This window comes from Bombus huntii, chromosome 18 (genome assembly GCF_024542735.1).
Source record: "Bombus huntii isolate Logan2020A chromosome 18, iyBomHunt1.1, whole genome shotgun sequence".
In the NCBI taxonomy this organism is placed as follows: domain Eukaryota; kingdom Metazoa; phylum Arthropoda; class Insecta; order Hymenoptera; family Apidae; genus Bombus; species Bombus huntii.
The window spans coordinates 2,785,154-2,809,059 of record NC_066255.1 but is presented as its reverse complement, the minus strand read 5'-3'; the positions used below and the strand labels follow the sequence as shown (position 1 = coordinate 2,809,059).

General features: G+C 37.9%; 1 long non-coding RNA gene across 1 annotated transcript; it reads left to right on the top strand.

Annotated features, from left to right (window-relative positions):
- Positions 1-17,968: 17,968 nt before the first annotated feature.
- On the top strand, positions 17,969-20,877 carry LOC126875377 (uncharacterized). Its single transcript, XR_007693390.1, has 3 exons — positions 17,969-18,218; positions 18,877-19,094; positions 20,127-20,877. It is a non-coding gene; the product is annotated as an uncharacterized LOC126875377 (long non-coding RNA).
- The last annotated feature ends 3,029 nt before the right edge of the window (positions 20,878-23,906 follow it).

The window sequence follows — 23,906 nt, the reverse complement described above, 5'->3', positions numbered from 1 at the left end:
TTCTAGCCAGCTGAACCAGGAGGACGCCCAGCCCACTGGCTTAGAAGCGTACCGTTGGTAAGCCACGGTGGAAGATAATTAGCGATCCTTCGAACGGAGGATTTCGTGTAAAATGGCGTCGAACACGGCCCAATGCCGATTTACCTGAAACCTCCAAAAGTTACAAAAAACTTAAATTACATCTCGCTAATCGCCTCATCGAATTTACTTGATCTAGAAAACTTTTAATAGAACATTGTCCAATTTCTTTTAAGTAGAAATATGTAAAGGACTAACCAGCTTTGATTTTCTTCATGATGTGTAGCATTTGCATTTCCTGCACACTTTTTGCTTTAGGAAACTTTTGATAGAACATTGTCCAATTTCTTTTAAGTAGAAATATGTAAAGGACTAACCAACTTCGATTTTCTTCATGATGTGTAGCATTTACATTTCCTGCACAATTTTCCTAGCAAACTAGTTCCTATGTATTTGAAATTTGCTTTAGGAAATTTGTAATAGAACATTGTCCAACTTCTTTTAAGTAGAAACATGTAAACGACTAAGCAGCTTTGATTTCCTTTATGATGTGTAGCATTTGCACTTCCTGCACAATTTTTCTAGCAAACTAGTTCCTATGTATTCAAAATTTGTTTTAGGAAACTTGTAATAGAACATTGTCCAATTTCTTTTAAGTAGAAACATATAAACGACTAAGCAGCTTTGATTTCCTTTATGATGTGTGGCATTTGCACTTTCTGCACAACTTCTTCAATTTTCCTAGCAAACTAGTTCCTATGTATTTGAAATTTGTTTTAGGAAACTTTTGATAGAACATTGTCCAATTTCTTTTAAGTAGAAATATGTAAAGGACTAACGAGCTTTGGTTTCCTTTATGATGTGTAGCATTTGCACTTCCTGCACAATTTTTGCTTTGGGAAACTTTTGATAGAACATTGTCCAATTTCTTTTAAGTAGAAATATATAAACGACTAAGCAGCTTTGATTTCCTTTATGATGTGTGGCATTTGCACTTTCTGCACAACTTCTTCAATTTTCCTAGCAAACTAGTTCCTATGTATTTGAAATTTGTTTTAGGAAACTTTTGATAGAACATTGTCCAATTTCTTTTAAGTAGAAATATGTAAAGGACTAACGAGCTTTGGTTTCCTTTATGATGTGTAGCATTTGCACTTCCTGCACAATTTTTGCTTTGGGAAACTTTTGATAGAACATTGTCCAATTTCTTTTAAGTAGAAATATGTAAAGGACTAACCAGCTTTGATTTTCTTCATGATGTGTAGCATTTGTACTTCCTGCACAACTTCTTCTTCAATTTTCCTAGCAAACTAGTTCCTATGTATTTGAAATTTGCTTTAGGAAACTTGTGATAGAACATTGTCCAATTTCTTTTAAGTAGAAACATGTAAAGGACTAACCAGCTTTAATTTCCTTTATGATATGTAGCATTTACACTTCCTGCATAACTTTTTCATCAATTTTCCTAACAAACTAGTTCCCATGCATTTAAAATGTGCTTCAGAGAACTTTTGATAGAACTTCGCGCGATTTCTTCTAAGTAAAGCAAATTTGAAATACATGCGAACCAGTTTGCCAGGGAAATTGAAGAAAAAGTTGTGCAGGAAATGCAAATGCAACGCGTGACGAAGGAAGTCGAAGCTGCTTACTCGCTTATTTATCGTTTCAGGATTTTGCAAGACAGGAGAGAGATAGAAATGGCCGTGGGCTGCGAGGCAGCCAGCAAAGCGTATCCAGCGGGAAAAAATGGCCGTGGCCCTGACCACCTGCTGCCACTTTGATACCGCCGCTAGAATCTCATTTAGCCGTGTAATTCCGACGTTCATTGACGATGGATCGTCTCTCCTCTGCTGCATTGTAGGTGTACTGAAACACTTCGTACCTTCTAATATATGATCGATCAAGAAGACCGAGCGGAACATCCTGCTTGTACAACGTTACCAGAATCCATCGCGCGTGAACCAGGAAAAAAATCGTTTCGCTCGATTTCCAACAGCCTCATCGTTCCACAGGACCCACACTCACTCGCATCTCCAACTGTACCGTAAACTGAACTTCCTACTGGTAATAAATTTGATCCAAGTACTCTTGGTGCCTTCTTGCTGCATGCGTTAGCGTCTGAGATACCTGAAGGAAATTTTGTTGCAGGTTTCACGGAAAGTTTCTCATCGAAATTGCCACGTACATTCGTCAATTAAAATCGAGGACAGAATCGACACAGTTCAGGCGTTATATTGTAACAAGATTGCAACGAATAATTAAAAGACAAGGCGATAGAATCAGACAGAAGGACAGACATAGTTTTGCGGACATGGCACCCGATTTCCGGCAATGAATAGCCGCTGATTGTTTGCGCCGCGTCACGGTTTTACAGTCGCGTTTAATTCAATTTGTGAGTGACTTACGATGTCTGTCATTAGTCATCGTGAGGCGTGTGCGCGCCTCGTAGCTCCTTCGTATACACCGATCCACCGTGCAAGAAGAAGAAGAAGAAGAAAAAGAAGAAGAGGAGGAGGAAGAGGCTGCAGAGTGAGTACAAGGTTTACACGGATCTCGTCCGTTCGCGGCGATTATCGGTCAAGAATGAGCCTCATCAGGTGAATCGGCTGGAAATGGTACCGACGTAACGCGATTAATACCCTGCCATTTGGTCCTCGCGATCCTTCAGCGAGACACCAAATGTTGAAAGCGTGGAACATGCTCGAAGGTATTTCGAACACCATGGAAACTGTCTACGTACGAAATTCCCAATTTTTCCAAAATCTACAAATACCAAATCCTTTGCAGGAATATTAGAAAGTGGCAGAATGGAAGGAAACGAGCAACTTGTGCACTCGATGCACTCCTTCGCGTCCCAATCTACGCATATTCGTGCTGCCTCCTTTCGACGCGTCGGCTCCGTTTATCCTGCGCCTCTTCTTCTTCGATTGGACGCTGCGAAAGGGCTCCGTGCCGCCAATTGATTCGCGACACAATGTCGGATAACATTGGAGAATGCCGCTCATCAGGTGAATCGGCCGCAAATGGTAGCCAGCTAATAAGTGTTTATTATTCGACCGGTGTCCGTGCACGTGGTCGAGAGTGTACGTAAATACGGAAGAACGAGCCGCGGCCACAAACAGGAGAGAGAAAGTTACTGTTACACGGGCCGAGCTCGCCGTCCGCGTTCAGCCGTCCGACGATGACCGAGCAAATTCGTCCTGAAGGTTCTACCCTCGAGCGGACGCCAGGTCGCGCCGTGAAGCACGGAACAGCCGCACCGGTGACGCTCCGTTGCCCGTTTTACCGAGACGCCGTCCACTTGGACGATCCAATTTTCCTGCCAGCTGCGACTACACGCCTTCTGAAATCGGTATTCCGTGGTTACGCGATTGCACTCGACAGTTTACAAAGGAAGCATCTCAGAGGAGACTGAAATTTGAGATTTATAATATAGCGGAATTCTGTTTATGTAGCGGGAGACACACATTTTGTGTGATAGAAATTACTCTCTCCATTGCTTGTGGTTGTTTATGTATGTAACAGGCTTGAAGTAATTGGAATTCATTTGATTAGACAGCAAGTAAGACTTTGTTCGTCGAGGTCCTGTTAATTTCATTTGTCTTGTAACAGAGTAAAATTTAATTTATCTGAATAATAAGGAAAGTTATAGCAAGGTAATGACAATGAACGGATGACACAGAACTTTATTTATATTCAGAAAATAGAAGATCAGCTTCTCTGTACTAACTGTGAGCCTATCGTTCCAGGAACACCGTGTCATTTGTGTCGCAAATTTCTCACCAGGATTCACAACTACACGGCATAATTATCGTCAAAGAACATCCTCTCCCGTCACCGTTTCCGTTATTGTCTCAAGGACGTGTATAAAAAATTGCACAAAGTTGGAGGTACGTTGACCAGGGCATGGAGCGTTATCCGTCGCGTGAACGAGCAGCAACCTGGACGCGAGAGGAAGCATACGGAGGTGTTGATCGCGCGAAGTCGGACCGCGGAGAACAAGAGAGGCGAAAGAAGAGGAAAAGAGCGGTGGCGGAGCACCGGCAGAAAGAAATAAAGAAGGAAGAAAAGAAATGAAAGGCTGTCAGAGCGAAGGCGAACGGTCGTGGGGAAGCAAGGCGAAATAGAGGGAGAGAAAGAGCTCTAGGAGGGTATTAGTTGGTCTGAAGGGTGGATGCGAAGAAAGAGAGTTCCCTCTTTCTTATATATTTTTTCTTATATTCTTCGGCGTTCCTTGGGAAAAGTTTGTTGTTTGAAGCAGCGCTGTGCCTCTCTCGCGATCATTAATCATGCCGAGTTTTGGTTTGACTAGCAGCACCGCCGGCATGGCTCTCCTTCTCCCTGTTTCTCTCTCCGTCTCTTTCTTCCCCACCCTTTCTCCGTTTCTCTTCGTGGTTCGTTGCTGTTACGTCGGATTCCTGCAGCAACGCCAACCTCGAAGCTTTGCAGGGGAAAGAAAGAGGGTAGCACAGACAGAGGTGGGGTGGCTTCGTTTCTACCCCTCTCGCTGATCCCCCAATCTTCTACCACCCTTGAAGGGCTGCTGTCCCCCCACATACGAAGATGCCGGCTATTCGGAAATATCATAGAGGGGTGCCAGCGTAGAAAAGGAAACCCTTGTCCTCCGCCTCTTTCTCGGAACCCCTCAACCTCCCTTTCACCCCCGACACGGCGCGCATCGCCAACTAGGGCTGGCAACTTCTTTCTCCGCGTATCGTATGACCCTTCGTAAAAGCCTTTTCTAGATACCAATAATAGATTCGGGAACTTTCTCCTCAACCGAGATGTCGCGCTGTCCCCTTGTTCCCTTGTCATGGGTCAAACTTGGCTGATGGAAGTGCGAATCGTTTTCTTTTTCCCTTTTTGTCATGCTCCAAGGGATTGCGTGGTTCTTATTGCTGCTAGAATTTTTAGAATTTTTTTATGAGGATTAGATTGATAAGATGTACATTTAGTGTATGCTACGTATAATAGGTAGGAATAGTGATGGATAATAGTAATATTGATGGAAGTGTGAATTATTTTTTTTTCCTTTTTGTGATGCTTCCACGGATTGCGACGTTCTTATTGCTAATAGATTTGTAGTTTTTGTAGGGATTAGATTGATAAGGTGTATATTTAGTGTATGTTATATAATAGCTAGGAATAATAGTGATGGATAATAGTAATAGTAATGGAAGTGTAAATTGTTCTTTTTTCCTTTTTGTGATGCTTCCAGGGATTGTGACGTTCTTATTGCTGGCAGAATTTTTGGAATTTTATACGAGCATTAGATTGATAAGATGTACATTTAGTGTATGTTACGTAATAGGTAGGAATAATAGTGATGGATAATAGTAATAGTAATGGAAGTGTAAATTGTTCTTTTTTCCTTTTTGTGATGCTTCCAGGGATTGTGACGTCCTTATTGCTGGCAGAATTTTTGGAATTTTACACGAGCATTAGATTGATAAAATGTACATTTAGTGTATGTTACGTATTAGGTAGGAATAATATTGGTGGAAGTGTTAATTGTTCTTTTTTTCCTTTTTGTGATGTTTCCAGGCATTGCGACGTTCTTATTGCTAATAGATTTGAAAGTTTTTGTAGGGATTAGATTGATAAGGTGTATATTTAGTGTGATATGTAATAGCTAGGAATAATAGTGATGGATAATAGTAATATTGATGAAAGTGTGAATTGTTTTTTTTCCTTTTTGTGATGCTTCCAGGGATTGTGACGTTCTTATTGCTGGTAGAATTTTTGGAATTTTATAGGAGCATTAGGTGGATAAGATGTACATTTAGTGTATGTTATATAATAGCTAGGAATAATAGTGATGGATAATAGTAATATTGATAAAAGTGTGAATTGTTTTTTTTTCTTTTTTGTGATACTTCCAGGGATTGCGACGTGCTTATTGCTAATAGATTTGAAAGTTTTTGTAGGGATTAGATTGATAAGGTGTATATTTAGTGTGGTATGTAATAGCTAGGAATAATAGTGATGGATAATAGTAATATTGATGGAAGTGTGAATTGTTTTTTTTTCCTTTTTGTGATGCTTCCAAAAATTCTTATTGCTAGTAGAATTTTTGGAACTTTTTTTGGGGATTACATTGATACGATGTACATTTAGTGTATGTTATGTAATAGGCAGGAATAATAGTGATGGAAGTGTGAATTGTTCTTTTTCCTTTTTGTGATGCTTCCATTGATTGTGACGTTCTTATTGCTGGTAGAATTTTTGGAATTTTATACAAGCATTAGATTGATAAGATGTACATTTAGTGTATGCTACATAATAGGTAGGAATAATGGTGATGGAAGTGCGAATCGTTTTTTTTCCTTTTTCTGATGCTTCCAGGAATTCTTATTGCTAGTAGAATTTTTGGAAGTTTTTATAGGGATTAGATTAATAATATGTACATTTAGTGTACGTTACTTAATAGCTAGGAATAATAGTAAGATGATAAGAATTACTGTTAATATTTCATGCTTAATCAAGTAGCTATGTTTCGCCGTGTTTTATATCGGTTTAATGCTACGACTATGATCTGAAGGTGTAATGGAAGTGTAAAGTGAGTCACGTAAGATTACAAAGCGTGATATTTTACAAGCTATTAACGTTGTAGGAAACCGTACAAGATGGTGTACGCTTGATACAACAACAAATGAATAATGCATTTTCAGAATCTCTTTCGCGATCCTGACCTTTGGTGTAATAAGTGTCAGGTTTATTATTTTTTAACTAAGCGACGTCTAATTCAGGCGAACATCGAAATTTATCTTTAGAAGAAATATAATTTACATCTGGGAAATTATTAATTTAATAATTAACAAGCTTTCTGAAACAAAGAATCTATGAACAAATTACATTGAAAATCTCACTTTTTGAGAAACTGAATATTCCTTGAATTAATTTAAATATCTCTTACCTTTTTCTTTATTAACAAAATAAATACAAATTTGATAGTCAACTAGCTCACTAAAAAGTACATTGTACATGCCCATTTTCTATAAAATTCCTCTTACAAAATATTCATATTCATTGAAAGAGACTAACTATTCCTTGAATTAATTTAAATATCTCTTACCTTTTTCTTTATTAACAAAATAAATAAAAATTTGATAGTCAACTAGCTCACTAAAAAGTACACTGTACATGTTCATTTGCTATAAAATTCTTCTTACAAAATATTCATATTCATTGAAAGAGACTATTCCTTGAATTAATTTAAATATCTCTTACCTTTTTCTTTATTAACAAAATAAATACAAATTTGATAGTCAACTAGCTCACTAAAGAATACATTGTACATGCCCAGTTTCTATAACTGTTAGTTAGTATAACTAGTAGTAGAGTTAGTATAACTAACTATTCCTTGAATTAATTTAAATATCTCTTACCTTTTTCTTTATTAACAAAATAAATACAAATTTGATAGTCAACTAGCTCACTAAAGAGTACATTGTACATGCCCATTTTCTATAAAATTCTTCTTACAAAATATTCATATTCATTGAAAGAGACTAACATAACGATGATTCTGCTTCTAGGTGACCAGTGAAAAATTAGAAACAAGAGGATCTCCTTGGAAAAGATGGAACATGAGACTCACCAGCAAGGTCTTTGCTGACAAAAGAGACGAGATTTCTGAGACAACAGAGTCTCATTGGTCTATTTGAAAGCACGTTCGCGCAACTCAGTCGGGTTCAGCAGAGGCGAAGCCATACCTGTGGATCGGTGCCTCGAAAGTTAAGGGTCCCGGTGCAGTTGATTAACGATGTGAGCGTCCAGGTCGAGGTGGGTGGCGCATGCCTTTGTGACAGCACGACCGCTCCTCCGCTCCTCGACATCGCCACCGTTGCTATCACGGATTATTATAACTCTTACGTTTCATCTGGTACTTGGATCGACCGATCGCTAGATATCGATGAGGTCCCCTGTTATCGTCACGTTTTTTGTCCATGCGTTAAGATAAAATCAGAACTATTGTACGATCCTTGAAATTGCTGCGAACGATCTTCATCGAGCTTCACCTCTGAGACCTCGTGAAACGTTGATACAATTTGTAAAACGAGTTCACAATGCACAGATTGATGTGAAGTGCAATTTTTGAAGAAAGTAACGTTAGTTGAGTCAGCTATAGTTAAATACCTTAAAATTAGATTTTGAGCTTCACATGGAATAATTAGAGTTGTTGTATATTATGAGATATATTTTATTAGATTTAATATAGTAGAGAACGATTGAGAGAATATTATATGTTTTAGATATTTAAGAAAAATAATTGAAAGTGAGGAATGTCTTGGGAAAACATTGATACAATTTGTAAAAAGAGTTCACAGTGCACAGATTGATGTGAAGTGCAATTTTTGAAGAAAGTAACGTTAGTTGAGTCAGCTATAGTTAAATACCTTAAAATTAGATTTTGAGCTTCACATGGAATAATTAGAGTTGTTGTATATTATGAGATATATTTTATTAGATTTAATATAGTAGAGAACGAATGAGAGAATATTATATGTTTTAGATATTTAAGAAAAATGATTGAAAGTGAGGAATGTCTTGGGAAAACATTGATACAATTTGTAAAAAGAGTTCACAGTGCACAGATTGATGTGAAGTGTAATTTTGGAACAAAGTAGCGTTAGTTGAGTCAACTATAGTTCAATACCTTGAAATTAGATTTTGAGCTTTGCATGGAATAATTAGGTTTGTTGTATATTATGAGATATATTTTGTTAGGTTTAATATAATAGAAAACGAATTTAGAGAATATTATATATTTTAGATATTTAAGGAAAATGATTGAAAGTGAGGAAATGTCTTGGGAAAACATTGATACAATTTGTAAACAGAGTTCGCAGTGCACAGATTGATTGAAGTGCAATTTTTGAAGAAAGTAACGTTAGTTGAGTCAGCTATAGTTAAATTCAAGTTAGCTATAGCTAAATTATCAAAAATATGGAAATGTCTTGGGAAAATATTAAAAACTAGTAGTGTCATATAATATACAATAAGTTTAATAAATTAATTTGTATTTGAATTGTATAATATATAATAAGATTATTCTGTGTAAACATCAAGGTAGATTTTCAAGATATTAAAGCTCAGTGGACTGAAACAATTTTACCAATGTGGTTTCCATTTTAACAATTCATTCCAGCAAATCCAATTTTGTACAAATATGTTTCTCAGTTTGGAATTTGAAGGAGCTCCACGTTATAGATCAGACGATTGTGGCCTCTGGTTTCAGATTAATTTTCATCTGAGGCTCGAGTTTACTTGGAACGTTAATTTAAAAATTGGCTTTCAGTCATTTCGCACGAAACTGCAATTCTGTCGTTGATTAAACTTCGAACGTAATACGTATTGGGCCTAGATTCCAAGTCCAATTTCGCACAATGACTTTTAGAAAAGGATCGTACGTGTGGAAGGACACGAGGTCATCAGGAAAATTATAGCTTAGACTCCATGTCGGGGAACATTGGAGTATGGCGGTGTTTGATATTAATCATAACGGTATGTTCTCAGAGCATGTTCGAATATTCAGTAACTCGTAACTGTAGTTGCATCAATGATGAATTGTACGTTTCCTTCGTGTCCGATGTATTCGCGAAATGGCAACAAAGTAATTAAAAAAATTCACGAATTTTCCACACACGACTAAATCTAATTTATTTATATTCGCGACTAATCATACAAAAGGATGTTGACAACTATGTTATTAAATAACAAATTAAAGAAAATAGCAAGAAAATTGTCGATTGATTTCTCGATAAATAATTTCGAAAAATTTCGTAAACGAGCAATACATCGAAAGAGATCGATGGAAAAAAGAAGGAGGGTCCATTTTGCGAACCGAGACAATTTTATATTATTGATCAATTTTTAAATATAGCAACATATTGATAACTGCAATTTTATTGAATTAGATGAAGAAACTCATTGACAAATTTATGTTATTGATCAATTTTTAAATATAGCAACATATTGATAACTGCAATTATGAAGAAACCCATTGACAAATTTATGTTATTGATGAATTTTTAAATATAGGAACATATTCATAACTGCAATTTTATTAAATTGGATGAAGAAACTCATTGACAAATTTATGTTATTGATGAATTTTTAAATATAGGAACATATTGATAACTGCAATTTTATTAAGTTGGATGAAGAAACTCATTGACAAATTTATGTTATTGATGAATTTTTAAATATAGCAACATATTGATAACTGCAACTTTATCAAGTTGGATGCAGAAACTCATTGACAAATTTATGTTATTGATGAATTTTTAAATATAAGAACATATTGATAACTGCAATTATGAAGAAACTCATTGACAAATTTATATTATTGATCAATTTTTAAATATTGCAACATATTGATAACTGCAATTATGAAGAAACTCATTGACAAATTTATGTTATTGATGAATTTTTAAATATAGGAACATATTGATAACTGCAATTTTATGAACTTGCTCAAATATTGTGCCAGGTGTATCGGACCCAACTGCAATTTTATTAAGTTGCATGAAGAAACTCATTGACAAATTTATGTTATTGATGAATTTTTAAATATAGCAACATATTGATAACTGCAATTTTATTAAGTTGGATGAAGAAACCCATTGACAAATTTATATTATTGATGAATTTTTAAATATAACAACATATTGATAACTGCAATGTTATTAGGTTGGATGAAGAAATTCATTGACAAATTTATGTTATTGATGAATTTTTAAATATAACAACATATTGATAACTGCAATGTTATTAGGTTGGATGAAGAAATTCATTGACAAATTTATATTATTGATGAATTTTTAAATATAACAACATATTGATAACTGCAATGTTATTAGGTTGGATGAAGAAATTCATTGACAAATTTATATTATTGATCAATTTTTAAATATAGGAACATATTGATAACTGCAATGTTATTAAGTTGCATGAAGAAACTCATTGATTTAATTCTCACAAAGAAATTTCAAAGGATCCTCTAAACGGGCAATGTATCAAAAAACATCAGTAGAAGAAACCATTCCACGGAATGAATCTACCTTCCACATGAAGAAATTGAATATTATAAAATTAAATAAGAAAATGTCTCGATTAATTTCTCGAAGAGAAATCTGAAAGGATTCTGTAAACGAGCAATGCATCGAGGGATACCATTGGAAAGAACAGAGGAAGGATCCATTTTGCCGAATGAATCGGGTCCAGCAACAACGGCGGCAGAGAGAGAAGAAGGAAGGCGGGTAAAAAGGATAAGGGTCGATCTGACGAGGGTATCTACCCTATATTGGCAGGCGTGGCTGCGGGTTGCAGGGTGCAAGAGGGCTTCGAGGGATCGCTGATTGGTTCTCTTCGAACGGAATCGACTGAAAGACAGAGAAGCAGAGAGAGAGAGAGAGAGAGAGAGAGAGAAGCTTCGTAAAACAGGAAGAAAACGAGATGGATAGACAAAGCTCGTGAACATGGTTCGCGAAGCTGAGTTGTCGAAGGGGTCGAAATCGAATACGTCCTACAACAGGGATGGAGGCTCGGTGAAACCCTTATTCACGTGGTCCCTTAATAAAATGCGCATTTATACGAGCCTCTTGCGTACCGTTATTGCCTCGAAATAGAATTTGCAACGAGGCTTAGTGGCTCAGCTGAAACGAGTTCCTTGATTAAATATGGGGAAAACGTCGACTTATATCGAAAACATTCTCCTTTAATCACTTTGACTGCCACGTGGGCCATATATGGCCCATCACAGTTTCTCCTGTGGCGCCACGGTGGTCATCGGTGACCGGAGCGCGTGAGCTTCTTACAAAACTGACAGTTAGGGCATTTTCAATATAACCGATAAATAGAAGACACTTCGAAATAAAAAGTGCCCCATTGAACGATTAAACATTTTTATTGGAACATGTGTACTGTGTGTACACTAACGGTGCACTGTGTTTGCATCCATATATTCGAGGAGTAATCTACGAATATTATTATAAACACACCATAGAAAATAATCGTAAATGCTGCTTTATAATCATATAATTGAGGTTAGAATTGTGAACATACCGTACTGTTATATATAGAACGAGCAAATACTGTTTACTAACATCTTCTACACGTTTCAACAATATATTCTGCACGTTTTGCTTGCGACGAAACAACGAATGCGAATGGTTTGTTGAAAGAAACGAAGCCTTGTTATGATATGTCGCCATCAGCTGTTACCAGGGCGCCATCGTCGTCACCCGTGACCACCAATAAGATAAACGATCCAAAGGGGAAGAATTTTGTCTTACATCGTCAATTTATTATTATTTTGCCATTATATGCTTTGAATAATAAAAATAATAAAAATTGACAGTGCATGTTATTCTATATTTTTAATAATTAGTAATTTTTCATAATATCGTTAAATGAAGATCACGGGAGAGAAACATTTTGCCGCATTAGGGGGAGGGGGCGACTGCGGTTTTGTGGCTGAATCCTGCAGCCCTGTGGCTATAGAGAAGCCAGGAATTCGAGATACGAGCTGAAGAGATAAATATTATAAGCACATTTGCCTTGTTTACTTGATTTTCATACTAATTTATGATTAAATTGGCAGATTTTGATATGACGCAATTGAAAACGAAAATAATCTATTAGATCCAAAGATCCTTGATATTTGAACAATTATGACTAACAACATTTTTAAAGATTCGATGAAACATCTCTTTAACTCCAAAGCCAAATAAAATGACAATTTTTGTAATATGGAACTGATTAGCAACGTATTGAATTTTAGAACTATCTTCATATAAAAAATAATAGGAGATTTTATCTATCATATACATGCACAGTAGTTAACAAATATAAAAATTAAAAATTCATCAATAATATAAATTCTGAGAAAATAAATAGCATTTGGAAAACCTAATTTCTTTTACTTTCTCTTATCTTTCCAGATATTCGCTGGGCCCACGGAAATGGCCTCGTTTGATAACGTCGTTCCAGAGAGGACTCGGGACGACGAAGTTTCACGGACGATGGAGGGTGATTCGAGCGTTCCTGAGCTTCTCTGGATAGGTGATTGATTCGCTCTGAATGATTAAAGAACGCGGAAGAAGGGTGCTAGGAAGGGGGTATGGAATAATAGCGTTCGATAGACTCATCAAACTTTCTCAAGGAAACTTTAAAGAGTCTCGTCCAGCTTCGCAGGAAGAGTGGATGGATCATCGTGGTCGCTTTCGTTCACTGTCGATCTTGGAAACGATCTATTTTCGAAATTGCAGAAACTTTGCATCTTCTCTTTTCCGTCATTTTCTTTTATTTCTGCTCCTTGGAAAACTTACATTTTTCGAGCAATTCTCATTCAGGTTTCATTCCTTTAACCATGTTGTTTTATGAATATAGTTAAAGGAATAAAACCATGTTGCTTCATGAACATAGTTAAAGGAATAAAACCATGTTGTTTTATGAACATAGTTAAAGGAATAAAACCATGTTGTTGTATGAACATAGTTAAAGAAATAAACCCATGTTGTTCTATGAATATAGTTAAAGAAATAAAACCATGTTGTTTCATGAATATAGTTAAAGGAATAAAACCATGTTGCTTCATGAACATAGTTAAAGGAATAAAACCATGTTGTTTCATGAATATAGTTAAAGGAATAAAACCATGTTGCTTCATGAACATAGTTAAAGGAATAAAACCATGTTGTTTCGTGAATATAGTTAAAGGAATAAAACCATGTTGTTTCATGAATATAGTTAAAGGAATAAACCCATGTTGTTGTATGAATATAGTTAAAGGAATAAAACCATGTTGTTGTATGAATATAGTTAAAGGAATAAACCCATGTTGTTGTATGAATATAGTTAAAGGAATAAAACCATGTTGTTATATGAATATAGTTAAAGGAATAAAACCTGATTGGGAATTCCTCCAAAATGTAAGTTTTTCGAGGGAGCAGAAGTAAAAGAAAATGAAGGAGAAATAAAAGATGCAAAGTTTCTGCAATTTGGAGAATGGATCGTTTCCAAAATCGACAGTGAACGATAGCGACCACGATAATCTATCCAACACAAATTCATGTTTCTATGAATATAAATTTGTATAAAAATCCGCAGTTTACTGATTTTACTTTCAACTCTAAATTATATTACATTCCAAGCGTACCGTTGCTTGGATACATCAAACGCAATCGGAGAAAGTTGGTGCAAGTGAGATTCGAAGGACAGATAAAGGTTGAAAGTGAAGAAGCCGGAAGATGAGAAAGCAAAGAAATTATGGTAAAAGGGTTGAGATAAGCAAATGGCCTTTCTTCCTAGGGGCGTGAAAATTTGAATAATTTATAACTCGTAAATAATGACAATAGTAATCAACTGGAACGAAGCCTTTTTGTGGCATAATCAGTAGCCAGCTGTACTCTTAGAGAAGAGACGGTAGCCGTGGATTGTAGGACATAACCGGCAGTCGGTTGTCGTACCCAAAGGGTTGCAACCTTTGATTTATTACTGTGCGAATCGAATTTTTTCAGCCGGAGAAAAGTATTCGTATGAGCAGACATGCCGTGGGTGGTAAACTCTGCAGACGTTCGGAAACGAAAGGATAAAATGGGTCAAAGAAATTTCGACGTCTTCCGGACGATGCAACGATCTGCTCTCCAGACAGCAAGTTTCGAACTTCTTGATTCATTTGTCAGCTTTCTCGGTGTATAGATCCCAGCGGTGTTTTCTTACGTTCGAAGATTCGAAGAAAAATTACGTTTCACCGAACTTAGCGTCTGTTTTTGCAGCTCCGTGCATCAAGAAGATAAAATATATTCCTGCGGATAAAAATAATATTAAGAAGATAAAATGCATATCGTCAGCGACGTATCAGCGCACAATGTTTTTTACATTATTTTGTCGAACTACGTACGATGCATTTTGTTCTGTTGAGATAAACATTTCACAGACTTGGTTCCACGTTTGTGTTGTAAAAAACACGCTTGCGAAGGAAAGACACTTTCCGGACAACTGAATATACGACTAACCTAGGCTAACAATAATAGCAGTGTGAGACAACATTTTTCGAATCTCAACTTTAATTTCTGCCATCGTACGTTTTCATGACTTGAAGAATATAACGAATTCTGATGAATGAAAAATATTGGTAAACTTACTCCACAATATTAGTAAACTTAGGTTAAGTTAGAATAAAAATTGCATGGGACACCATATCTAATGTGTTGGGGTAGTCGAATGTGCAATGTAGATAGACGAATACTGTACAGAAATAAAACTGTATTCCAAAAATTATCAACGGTAATACGTCAGAAAAAAAAAAAAAAAAATCAAAAATTTCATCGGATCGTGCAGCTGCGATATCCAACTTGAGTTATATTCGCGTGGCGTGGACTTCCGTTGCACGAGCGTGGTCTCTGTGGTAGATAAAGATCGCGCACCTACCGTGACCACGAAAGACGGAATGAAAGATAGCGGTACTGCTTACGGAGGGTTATTGTGCTTCATCGGTTACGGCTCATCAGCTGCTGCAACTTCTATCTTCGGTCGGAAGAGGATCGGAGGTCCCAAGGCGCCAATTCCGTCTTGTTCCGCCTTCGTCATGTTTCCCACCTTTTTCCACGTTGTTCGTGCTCGACGTCCTATTCAGGTGCGGCTTCTGATTGCTGTAAATCTTCAAATTAACAACAAATACCGCAAATTGGTTAGGCTTCAGGCCCTTGGCAGGTAAACAGAGAATTTGTTGTCCCTAAGAATCTCGTAAAAGTTGCTGGACTTTCTTTTTTGACTTCTTCTTTAGTTTCTTCAAATTTTATCGAATGCTACAATATTATTTTTATATTTATTATGAACGTAAGTAGCTGTTAAAATGTTTATCTTGTAATACGTAGTATAAAGCAAGAGAAGCTTATCTGATTCATTTTTTCATATGCAATATTTTCTTATTCTTTATAAACTAAGTGTCTCTTAATGTATAGTAATTTTGATTATTTTATTGAAAGTTTATGATTGAATTTTGAATTATTGAAGCTTAATTGACTCAAGTGATATACCTTAACCTGGGATCACACAGTTATAGGTCTTCACTGTTTCTGCAAATTTTATCAAATGCTTGAATACTATTTTTACATTTATTATGAACATAGGTAGCTGTTAAAATGTTTATTTCATAATAAGTAGCATAAAGTAAGAAAAGGTTATGTTGAAAATGACAACGTGAGTTCGTGCTCGCCATTCATATACAGATGCGTTAGTTGCAAGAAAAAATAACTAGAAGATAATTCTAGATACAATCGACAGATTTAATCGATAGGTTTAAGATGTTCTTTTGTTTTTATCCCTAGTCCATGTACGAATGTGCAATAAAGGTTTTTCTGGCTCAGAACGGCGTGATAATGAAGATATAAGAACAGGTTATCTGACTCATTTTTTCATATGCAATATTTTCTTATTCTTTACAGACTAAGTCTCTCCTAATGTACAATGATTTTGATTATTTTGCGCAAAGTTCACGATGGAATTTTGAGTTATTGAAGCTTAGCTGGTTCAAATGATCACACGGTTATAGAGGATCCATACATTTATTAATTTCTTACTAAAAGTATTCTATCATTCTTTACTATTTCTTCAAATTTTATCAAATGCTTGAATACTATTTTTACATTTATTGTGAGCAAAAGTAGCTATTAAAATGTTTATTTTGTAATACATAGTATAATGTAAGAGAAGGTTATCTGATTCATTTTTTCATATGCAATATTTTCTTATTCTTTACAGACTAAGTGTCTCCTAATGTACAATGATTTTGATTATTTTGTGCAAAGTTCACGATGGAATTTTGAGTTATTGAAGCTCAGCTGACTCAAGTGATATACCTTAGCCTGGGATCACACGATTATAGAGGACCCATACATTTATTAATTTCTTACTAATTCTATAATTCTCAGCTGAACAAAAGCTCGCTTCGATACCCGCTGAGCTTAACCTAACTACGAGTTTCCAAACTTCAAACCAGATGCAAAAAGCTTCGTTTCCAGTGCTTCAGCATCCTCTGTACACGCTAAGTGCAAGAACTCTATCAAGCGTTAAAATGTCACAGTGTGTGTTGCGTCATGAGAAACGAACCACCTCAGCGTGTCTCGACGAGGTATTTACAAGACGACTATCGATGCTCATTCTTACGTAACGCAGCCTATGAGAGACTGCTTGGCGATAGTTCGTGGCTAGCAACGCGAAGAGACCAGGAACACGCTTAATTCGGAACCATTAACGCGCACCGAATCGATTGCGATTTTTCTATCGGGCCCACAGACGGCACGGACTTTTTGAAAAATGAGACGCTCTCCTGCACTCAAAAGTAGTCCTAAAACGCTTGAAAAAATGCCGACAATACGAATCCATTAATCTTGCCAGCTCGCGTTCCCGTCAGCTCTTTTCTTCCTCTTTTCTCTCTGTCCCGCTCTCGCCGGACCTGCGTGCCTCCAGGACATCCCTTTGCACTTACCACCTGGAGCAGCAACGATTTTCCAAAATCACCTCGCCACGAAAATGATTCACTTACAAAGTTGCCAGTCTACGATTTTTATACGTCGTTGATACGTCTTGGTAGAAATTAGGTCTCGTAGAAAAAAGTATAAAAATAATAGAAAATATAGTGGAAATTATACGTACTAATTTCTACACAGCCGTATACAATTTCAGCGAATTAAGTGTAACAATATACGGTTTCTAGACAGAATAATTAAGGCTTTCTCGAGTGGCCGTATAAAAACATAAGTACAGTGGAGGCACTCGAGACGTCAGCGAACGCAGCGCTAACCTCTTTACCTCGTTTCCTCCTTCTATCATGGACTAATTCCACAAAGTAAAACGCCATTCGTCATCTTTTTCCAGACATCATCTTTTACGCTATTTTTAGTCCACATCCTATCTTTATTCCGAGTTTATAAATTCTCTTCTCTATTTCTTTTCTCGTTACGTGTCTGAACAGCAAACACTTTAATCCACTTTTGTGTCGCAGGCATAAGACGTGGCACGAAGATATCGAATGTCCTTGAAGAAGCAAGTGGAAGAAGGGATAGATGGGTCGTCTGAAAGCAATTAGCCTCGGAAACATTTCTGGCTTGCGTCCGAGGGTCCTTTACCAACAATGCGCCAGCGTTTTCGTTGTATGCAAACTGTCTTTCAGTGACGAAGGGTGTCGAATGGTAATTGTCGAGGTCACGGATGTTGGTCGACCTTAACCCAGTTACCTCCTTCTTTCCGTTACTTCGAGCGGTAATCAGTGTCCGAGGGACGTTTACAGAAACTCTCCCCTCGCCAAGGGTTTCCCTGGTGTCGTCTGAACGTGGCTCCGAGCATTTCTCCAACTGTGGGAAAGCTGCTAATTGGAAACACGTTGGAAGAAGACTTTATCATATTTAAATTTGCTTCGCTTCGAAGAGAAACGAAGAGATATAATTTTTAGACGTTTTTAATTGAAGAAATTAATGCATTTTTAAAGGAACCTCTTTGCAGTTATGTATCCAAAGTTCTGTTTTATTTTATCTTATTAAACAGTGTCTGATAGACCATCACAACGAAGACCTATGAGATTTAAAATACCAGAAGCAGCGTTCTTTGATCCTTTCAAGGTATGCCAAAATGAGAAAGAATTCAGAATGTAGTATTCAGTATTTTTGATCCCAGGTAGGAAAGATACATAATTTTCATTGATTATCATCTAAGATGTGAAACTCTGACGTGTTATAATTGACACTGTAAAAGAGTTAGCCCTGTGACGAGTATCGTCCGGACACAAATCCTAATCACAATTTCCACTACGTAAAATGGGAATCATAATAATCGTAGCATGTTTTCCCGCAGCATCCCTTAAACGCTACTCATCTTCGCCTTCATCCATGGAACACTTTTCACGACGACCACGCTCATCTTTCCGCCACGCGGGCCTTTCCGCCACGACGTGTAACACGTCGGAGAAATTCAGCTGGCGAGCTTCTGGGCTTGCCGGAGGAAGGATGTCACGACGACCGAGAGAGGAGGAGGATCGTCGCTAACGACTCCGCGAGCCGTAGCCGCGAAAGGTGATGAATCACTTTTACGACTCACTCGGCCATTCTTCCTCGTCCGAGGAGGCCGACTGTCGACGTAAGCCGCTATAAACGTGGCTTTTTCTCGCCTGGTCCGGGCTCCTTTGAGCGAGTCGCCGGAAGAGCCTGCTCGCCGCACGCAAATTGCTTTCAAGCAGCGATGTCAGGTGGTAATTGGTCGCGGGTCGCGGGTCACGGGTCGCGTTAACATCGTTACCATCCCCGTGCACCGATAATTATCGCCTTTTCCTTTCGTTTTTCATCTGGATATCGCGCGTAAAGTGGAACTACCGAACGGCCTTTCATTAAAGTGTATCTGAAACTTTCACTCGACACGATCGCCAGCCTGGTTCGTTGTCGTGTTTTCTTCCTGCGCGTAGTCTGATAAAAACACGTGTTTCTCTTGTCGTGTCGCGGCTGTTCCAACTGCGGCTGATTGCGCCTTTCAGCGAGTCGCGTTGATTTCAGACTGCAGCCTCGCGCCCGCCGCCTGTCACTCAATGAAAGATGCTCAATCAGCGCAGGTTTTTAGGCAGGTGGAAGTGAAAATGCTTCTCTTTTTGGTCGACTCAAGTGTACTCAGAGGATCAATTGCTTGCTGGCTCTGTTAGTTAATTTCCAGCATCGACTGTCTAGCTTCTGAAAAGGAATTCAGGAATTGTGATGTTGTTTTATGTATCTGTAATTAGCTGGACAGACAAGTGAAAGTTTTAGATTTATGTGAAGAGGGTTTGCTATTGATCAATGAGGCTGACGAAATTGCACGATGTGGACGAGACCTTCTGATCTTCTAAAAATACAAAATGTTCGATAGAGCTGTCTTCCGGTGGCAGGATACAAGTCATTCAGTAGCCAATCCTTTTGCTTATTCCATGCTTTTTAATGTTCTATATTTCATACACTTTCGTCACATCGTATGACTAAAACACTTGATCTAACAAAAAATATACATAGTTATGTATAAGTCAACTTAAACTTGCGCACTGTTGTGTCTTCCTGTTTCACCAAAGTTGCTCTACCTTTCAGAAGCAGCGCGGAGGATCAAAGAGTGACAGCGACCCATACGAAGATCAACCCCAATACCTAAGCCTTTGGAGGTGTGTAAGGGCGTCCCCAAGAGGACACAGTCCCCCTTTTCACGTCGACAAACGCGGGATCGTGACTCAGCAGCGAAATAGAATCTCCGGAGACTCGTGCTTTTCGCTTTGGATGGATCTGCTGCCAACACCTTCATGTGGGATATATGCGAAAATAGCCGGGATCTTTCGTAGATTTAGGGATCCGGACACGCATGTATTCTCATACGAACCATGTCGAATTTCATTGCTCGCACGCGTAAATATTTGGAATATTCTGTAACCTGCAGATCGATCGGTCCCTGAAGACTTTAATATCGTCGAGCGCGTGAAAAGTATTTTGAATCTACTCTCTTCCTTATTAGGACGCAGGTGGCCACCTTTTAATATTACAAATTTATTAGTTTTCTTTTGCAATTGTTGAGAATTGTGCATCAAAATTGCCGAAATACAAGTAAAGGAATACTCAGGCTACACTTAGAATTTATATTAAAATAGTTTTAGATTTATTTAATAAACGATTGCCAGGATCTTCGTGGATATCATTTGCACGCGTCTCAGCGCTTTCTTTGTCTCACCATCTTCTTTACCGCGCTACCAATGCAACAGTTGCATTCGTCTGTTTTTCGAGACGCTGTGCACACACATACTTCCATACACTCATATTTACATACGCGTGTCACTACTACACGGCTAATCTAGTCTAGTACACAGAATATCTCAATGTAATCTCAATAGGAATATTTTTAAATTGCTCTACGTGTTCAGCCCTTAAATATCTTCACGTTCACGTCTAAGATTTTGTTTATTGTGAAAAGAGAAATAATTTTATAGAGTGAAGAGTAACGTGTGTGTCTTTGCAATGCTATTGCAAGTCAGTTTGAAAACACCAAAATTATGAAAAAGATACTTTGTTTGATATGAAAAGAGTTTTTAGGGCTATAAACTTTGTACGAACATTTTGATTATTTACACTAAGGTTACAGCTTCGTGAGGATGTTTTGACAGTTTTTGATAATCCTGACGTTCCAACAACAGTTAACAACAACAATTAAATATGCAAATAGGACAATGCTTGGAAACATACGAAGGGTTAAAAGTCGAAATGATAAAGCGAGGGACAGGGTTTGTAAGATTCATGAAGCTGTGGTTATACGTTTTCTTGTTCGTTTCAAGAATGATTCTTGCGTGTAATTATACGCGATTATAAATGAGGCACCGTTGCATTGTAAATTCTCAGAAGTTGTAAATTATCATGTCACTGAATGTATAAAGAGATGTAGATGAACAACTACTGATTGTCGATACAGCGAGCGTAAACGTTTTTGATAAAAACTTATTTCCCTTAAAGATCTATATCCATGGCGATTCCATTACTTGTACACGCTCAAACCAGTTCGCAATTTCTTAAACGTTACACGCTAATAATAACAATAATAGTAATAATAATAGTAATAGTAATTTCTTCAATTTCTTCATTGTCGATTGTCGTCGAATGAAACAACGAAAGTTCTTCTCTTCGCTCTGTGTCCTACTCACCCTGTTTTCGTACTCGTTCGATACTCGATATTTATTTATCGTGACCCTGAACGATCTATCTACCGGGTGACATAATTTAGTGAACAGGGAACGCCGAAAATAGGAAAAAAAAAATCTCCAAATTTCCTGGTGATTCGTGATGTTGTCGCGAACGATCAACAAGTAAAGCGTAACAGGCCAGTAATAAAGCGATGAAAGTGATAAATCGCGACGGTTCCACCCCCAGGTCGGGCAGCGGCGTATTGCGTTATTAAAACTTTCCTAATGGCCGATAATAAGCAGCCGGCCGGGTGGATTGATATTAAATCGTAAACTACTGCGTTCTCATTTATCATTATCACGACGGAACTCGATGGTTCATAGCGCGCGACGCCTCCGGTTGCAAACTTAGCCGGGGAATTCCAGCCAAACGGGTTTTCACTGGAAAACGTTCCCGACAAGCGAAGAAATTCTTTTTTCCGTGTCGCTGTAAAAGAGACATAAAAATGTTGTCATCATTTGTATGTCAGTTTCCCTACAATTCATGTAGTTGATATTCTTCTCGGTAAAGAAGACATTTTTATAACAATTATGTATCGTACAGGTTAATTAATCAATACAATTAACATTCAATTAACCTTCTTACAGTGTTTGTATAAGATTTTATCACGCAATAGTTTATTATTGCATATCTTCTTGAAAAACCTGAAGATATGTATCATATCTTCGCGTGTGCTAAATTATATACAAAAAAGGTATATACCTGGTGTGACATCAGTTTCGAATGGATAAATAGAATAAAACCATAAAGACGAAAGGAAATCTAAATTCTCTTGATACACCACTTTCTTCGCTAGAGAAAAGACACTAATTGTATGTACAACTTTCTACTAATTAAAGAATATTACACTTACAAAATAGCATATTGGTAGCTTGGATACAAGTGAGAGAAGAATTCCTACAAGAACTCTAGCACTAAATTACGTTACTTTAACTATCCAAGAAGTCGAATGACAAGAAATCCTAGAAAATCCACATAGAGTGTGAACCAACAGGGTGACAGAAAGTTTCATGTTTAATTGGTCAGTTGCACTGGAAGCCCTCGTGGCGCACGTGGCGCATGTCGGTGAGCTCTCATGGGCGATCTCACGATAATCGTCATTTGGGAGATCGCGACGATCGCGTGGAAGGGAGATGGCGAGGGAGAACGAGAGGGAATCGTCGTTGACGAACTACGTGTGCAGGGGTGGCTGTGGGTGTAAAAGGGGGGTGTCATGCCGGCTCACCGGCAAATGTGATTGATTGTGTTTCGCCGGAAGAGCAGAGAAGAGGAGCGACGAGGGCTCGAGCAGAGAACTGGCAAGACGTGCGCGGCTGAATGTTGGATAAAGAAGAAATGTTACCAGAAGACGGTGTCGCGGGGGTGGACAGGGGTTGAACGAGGAAGACGGAAGCTTAGAGCGAGCGTAGGTTGGTGGAGACAGAGTTCGATCCGCAAAACGAGAAGACAACGTCCGCACAACCCTCTTTGCTCTCGTTTTACGTCATCCGCAAGCTCCTTCAACCCCCTTCGCAGATTCCACTCGACGCGGCGTTCCTTTCGTCCTGGAGAGGCAGCAAGTGGCCGTAAGAGAAATAGAAAAATAACTGTGGCGTCGTATCTTGCTTAACGAAAAAGCCTCGACTCGAGGAAGCGCAAAACCGGGGGAAAAACAGGTGACGCGCTCTCAGGGCTCGTTCAATTGCCACCCCTTCGTGTTCCGCTATTCTTCTATTCTATTCTTCTTTATTATCGCCCCTTTAATGACACACGATATTCTTCTTATTCCTCGAGTATTTTTCATGGCTTCTTGTGGCACAGTTGTGTTGCTCGAAATGGGTAACTGATTTCTGAAATTTGACTACTATTTTTCTAACCTTTCTAAAATTTCTTCTATTTAATTTACGTCTAGCTGATTTTATTAAATATACCTTCTTTTATGAAATTACTTTCGCTGCAGATTCCACTGTCGGGTTGCTGTATTCAGCATCGTTCAGTCTCGACTAGTAAAAGTAAAATGCTAAACGGTAAAACGGCTGGTCGAGAGAAGCCTCGCCATCCTACATTGTCGTAGCACGGCAAAACAGAGTGAGTGTGCTCTTTGTGTAATGACTCGGCGCTTTATATGCTTTGCTCCACGCAGCTGATCGCGGGTAGACGTACTTGACCGAG